The sequence below is a fragment of the Macaca mulatta genome, chromosome 11 (genome assembly GCF_049350105.2).
Source record: "Macaca mulatta isolate MMU2019108-1 chromosome 11, T2T-MMU8v2.0, whole genome shotgun sequence".
NCBI lineage: Eukaryota > Metazoa > Chordata > Mammalia > Primates > Cercopithecidae > Macaca > Macaca mulatta.
The window spans coordinates 118,801,728-118,807,324 of NC_133416.1; the positions used below are offsets into that span (position 1 = coordinate 118,801,728).

General features: G+C 46.0%; 1 long non-coding RNA gene across 1 annotated transcript; it reads left to right on the forward strand.

The window, feature by feature from the left end:
- The first annotated feature begins 790 nt into the window (after positions 1-790).
- LOC144333077 (uncharacterized) lies at positions 791-5,597 on the forward strand. The gene is made up of 2 exons (XR_013401429.1): positions 791-2,023; positions 4,900-5,597. It is a non-coding gene; the product is annotated as an uncharacterized LOC144333077 (long non-coding RNA).

Sequence of the window (5,597 nt, forward strand, 5' to 3'; positions counted from 1 at the left end):
GGGCCTTAATAGAAATACAATCACTTGGCCTGGCGTGGTGGCTCACACCGGTAATCCCATCTCTTTGGGAGGCCGAGGCAGGTGAATCACCTGAGGTCAGGAGTTCAAGACCAGCCTGGCCAACACGGCGAAAGCCCGTCGCTACTAAAAATACAAAAAAAATTACCTGGGCGTGGTGGCGGGCATCTGTTATCCCAGCTACACAGGAGGCTGAGGCAGGAGAATCGCTTGAACCTAGGAGGCGGAGGTTACAGTGACCCAGACAGCACCACTGCACTCCAACCTGGGCGACAAGAGCAAAACTTTATCTCAAAAAGAAAAAAAAAAAGAAATCACTTTTCTCTGATTGGAATCAAGGTCCCAGAATACAATCTTTTTTGTTTGTTTGAGACAGAGTCTCATTCTGTCGCCCAGGCTGGAGTGCAGTAGCGCGATCTCGGCTCGCTGCAACCTCCGCCTCCCAAGTTCACGCCATTCTCCTGCCAAGTTCACGCCATTCTCCTGCCTCAGCCTCCCAAGTAGCTGGGATTACAGGCGCCCGCCACCGCGCCCAGCTAATTTTTTAAATAGTTTTAGTAGAGACAGGGTTTCGCCGTGTTAGCCAGGATGGTCTCAATCTCCTGACCTCGTGATCTGCCCGCCTTGGCCTCCCAAAGAGCTGGGATTACAGGCGTGAGCCACTGCGCCCGGTCTCCAGAATACAATCTTAAGAACAAGTTTTGGCCAGGCGCTGTGGCTCACGCCGGTCAGCACTTTGGGAGGCAGAGGCAGGTGGATCACCTGAGGTCAGGAGTTCGAGACCAGCCTGGCCAATGTGGTGAAACTCCGTCTCTACTAAAAATACAAAAATTAGCCGGATGTGGTGATGCACGCCTGTAGTCCCAGCTACTTGGGAGGCTAAGGCAGGAGAATGGCGTGAACCTGGGAGGCGGTGCTTGCAGTGAGTGGAGATAGTGCCACTGCACTACAGCCTGGGCAACAGAGCAAGACTCCATCTCAAAAAAAAAAAAAAAAAGAAAAAGAACAAGTTTCAGGCCAATGGAAGGGAAAATGGAAGTTGAATAAGAAGGCCTAGGCTGGGTACAGTGGCCTATACCTGTAATCCCAGCACTTTGGGAGGCCAAGGCAGGCAGATCCCTTGAACCAAGGAGTAGGAGACCAGCCTGGGCAACATAGTGAGACCCTCCTCCACATAAAAGTTAAAAAAAAAAAAAAAAAAGAAGGCCTGAAGCTGACGTAGCTGAGAAAGCTTGTTTTAACTCACTACAATTGAATAAAAACTTAAGTTTTATCAAGATATAATTTACATACTATGAAATTTATTTTGTGTACAATTTAAGATTCTCAGTAAATTTACACAGTAAATTTGCACAACCATTGCCACTAATTTCAGAACATTTCCATTACCCCAAAAAGATCCTTCTTGCCCGTGGGCAGTTTGGTTCCAATCTTCAGCCCTAGGCAACCACTCATCTATATTTTCTCTCTATGGATTTGTCTGGATTTTTCATATAAGTAGAATCTTACAGCATGCGGCCTTTTGTGTCTGCCTTCTTTCATTTGTCATAATGTTTTTGAGGTTTATCTAAGGTTGTTGCATGTAGCAGTATTTCATTCCTTATTATTGCTACATCATATTCCATGTATGGACATACCACATTTTGTGTCCACTTTCCAATTGGTGATGTTTAGATTGTGTCAACTTTTTGACTATTATGAAAATGCTGCTGGGGCTGAGATTGGTGGCTCACTCCTGTAATCACAACACTTTAGGAGACCGAGATGGGAGGATCACTTGAATGCCCAGGAGTTTGAAACCAGCCTGGGCAACACAGAGAGAGACCTTTCTCTATGAAAAAACTTTAAAAATAAAAAATTAGCTGATTGGCCGGGCGTGGTGACTCATGCCTATAATCCCAGCACTTTTGGGGGCTGAGGCGGGTGGATCACCTGAGATCAGGAATTCGAGATCAGCCTGGCCAACATGGTGAAAACCCATCTCTATTAAAAATACAAAGGCCGGGCGCGGTGGCTCATGCCTGTAATCCCAGCACTTTGGGAGGCCGAGGCGGGCGGATCACAAGGTCAGGAGATCGAGACCACGGTGAAACCCCGTCTCTACTAAAAATACAAAAAATTAGCCGGGCGCGGTTGTGGGCGCCTGTAGTCCCAGCTACTCGGGAGGCTGAGGCAGGAGAATGGCGTGAACCCGGGAGGCGGAGCTTGCAGTGAGCCGAGATCGCGCCACTGCACTCCAGCCTGGGCGACAGAGCGAGACTCCGTCTCAAAAAAAAAAAAAAAAAAAAATACAAAAAATGAGCCAGGCGTGGTGGCAGGCACCTGTAGTCCCAGCTACTCGGGAGGCTGAGGCAGGAGAATGGCATGAACCCGGAAGGCGGAGCTTGCAGTGAGCCGAGATTGCACCATTGCACTGCAGCCTGGGAGACAGAGCAATACTCTGTCTCAAAAAAAAAGAAAAAAAGAAAAAAGCTGGTCATGGTGGCATGCACCTATAGTCCCAGCTACTAGGGAGGCTGAGGCAGGAGGACCGCTTGAATCCAGGAGATGGAGGTTGCTGTGAGCTATGAATGCACCACTGCACTCCAGTCTGGGCAACAGATCAAGACCCTGTCTCGTTCAGTTAATAGAATTGCTAAAACACAAAGAACAAAAGAAGAAGAAAGAAAAATAATAATGCTGCTATGAACATCTGTGAACATATATCTTCATGTGGATATATGTTTTCATTTATTTTGGATAGGTTCCTACAAACGAAATTGTTGGGTGATATGGTAAGTTTATTTATTTATTTTTATTTTATTTATTTATTTATGGAAACTACCTTTTCTCTGGACTTCAGGAGGCTTAAGCTTTATGTGAAAATATCAAGAGTAGGGTGGGCCGGTGGCTCACGCCTGTAATCCCAACACTTTGGGAGACCAAGGTGGGCGGATCACCTGAGGTCAGGAGACTGAGACTACCCTGGCCAACATGGTGAAACCCTGTCTCTACTAAAAATACGAAAATTGGCCAGGCTTGGTGGCTCACGCCTGTAATCCCAGCACTTTGGGAGGCTGAGGTGGGCAGATAATGAGGTCAGGAGATGGAGACCATCCTGGCTAACACGGTGAAACCCTGTCTCTACTAAAAACACAAAAAATTATCCAGGCATGGTGGCAGGCACCTGTAGTCCCAGCTACTCAGGAAGCTGAGGCAAAAGAATGGCGTGAATCCGGGAAGCGGAGCTTGTGGTGAGCTGAGATGGCGCCACTGCACTCCAGCCTGGGCAACAGAGCGAGACTCTGTCTCAAAATAAAAAAATATATAGAAACTAGCTGGGCATGGTGGCGCACGCCTGTAGTCCTAGCTACTCAGAAGGCTGAGGCAGGAGAATCGCTTGAACCTGGCAGGCGAGTTTGCAGTAAGCCAATATCATGCCACTGCACTCCAGCCTGGCAACAGAGTGACACTCCATCTCAAAAAATATATATATACACACACATATATATCTGTACATACATATATATACACACATATAGATCAGAGTAATGCACCTTAAAAGAAGTGGTGTGTCAGGCAGCCTCTATGGTGGCCCCAAATGATTCTTGCCTCCTAGTGTTCAGACACTGTGAAATCCTCCCCACCTGAATTTTAAAACAAAACTTTTTTTTTTTTCCCCGGAGACAGGGTCTTACTCTGCCACCCAGGCTGGAGTGCAGTTCCACAGTCTGGCTCACTGCAGCCTCTGCCTCCCAGGCAGTCCCGAGCAATCCTCCCATCTCAGCCTTTAGAGTATCTGGGACTACAGGTGTGCACCACCACATCCAGCTATTTTTGTTAGTTTTGGGGATTTGTTTGTTTGTTTGTTTTTAGGCAGAGTCTTGCTGTCTTGCCCATGCTGTAGTGCAGTGGTGCAATCTCAGTTCACTGTAACCTCCACCTCCTGGGTTCAAGTGATCCTCCCCGCTCAGCCTCCCATGTAGCTGAGATTATAGGCATTCACCACCATGTCCAGCTAATTTTTGTATTTTTAATAGAGACAACGTTTTTTAATGTTGGCCAGAACTCCTCACCTCAAGTGATTTGCCTGCCTTGGCCTCCCAAAGTGCTGGGATTACAGGTGTGAGCCACCACACCACCCAACCAACAAGTGAACATTTTGAATGCTCTCCTTTCCCCCAAATTATCATCAGACACCCCTTTAAATAAAAGCAAAGAGTTAGAGAGTTGTCTGCAAAGGCAGTGAACAGTACTCTCCTGAAAGAGTTCTGATATTGGGAAGTGTTGCTAAAATTTAAACTTCAAAAATAGCTATGGTCATTTCAGCCACTATTTCAGAAATGAAAAAATATCTCAAGTGAGAAAGCTTAGAGACAGACCTGCAGACTTGGGAATCTAGTCCTGTAGATTCTGTACTTGCTTTCTGATTTTCATTGACCCTTCAGCAAGCCACAGGGTCCTTTTATTAGCCTGTTAATAATTTTCTTTTCTTTTTTTTTGAGACAGAGTCACCCAGGCTAGAGTGCAGTGGCACAATCTCAGCTCACTGCAACCTCCACCTCCTGGGTTCAAGTGATTCTCCTGCCTCAGCCTCCCGAGTAGCTGGTACTACAGGTGTGCGCCACGACACCTGGCCAATTTTTTTTTTTTTTTTTTTTTTTTTTGAGACAGAGTCTTACTCTGTCACCCAGGTTGGAGTACAGTGGCACGATCTCGGCCCACTGCCAGCTCCGCCTCCCAGGTTCACGGCATTCTTCTGCCTCAGCCTCCCGAGTAGCTGGGACTACAGGCACCCCCCACCACACCCGGCTAATTTTGTCTATTTTTTGTAGAGACAGGGTTTCACTGTGTTAGCCAGGATGGTCTTGATCTCCTGACCTCGTGATACGCCTGCCTCAGCCTCCCAAAGTGCTGGGATTACAGGCGTAAGCCACTGCGCCTGGCAATTTTTTTTATTTCTAATAGAGACAGGGTTTTGCCATGTTGGCCAGGTTGGTCTTGAACTCCTGACCTCAGGTGATCCACCCTCCTCGGCCTCCCAAAATGCTGGGATTACAGGCATGAGCCACCATGCCCAGCCAAGCCTGTTAGTTTTTATCACTTCAGTGATTAATCAAGTCTCGGAATTTGGGGATGACAAACTGATGGAGCCATGTGAAGCAGAATTGTGAAGAGTGATTTGCTTGCACTCACTACAGAAGCACATATCACGTGATCCAGTATTTCTGGCAGTTCGCATTTCTGCAATCATGTCTTTTCATTTCTCTTCATTTGATCTTGCTTAATGTATGATGATATATTATTCACTAAATACTCTTGATTTCACTTTCGAAAGCATGACAATTAATTCAAATCAGAACTAACTTGCATCCCCCCAAATTCATCGTCTTCAAGTTTTTGTATAGACCAATCCTCATTTATTAAAAAAAAAAAAAAAAAGATGTAATGTCAAAAATAGGACCATGGCTAATTAAACCAATGTTTTTTTCCTAACCACAGTTACTCAGAATTCATAGAGGCTCATCTATTTGTAGACACTCCAGGAATCCCAAAAGAGTAAATGCAATAATAAATGTTATTTTTAAAAAAAGGAAAAA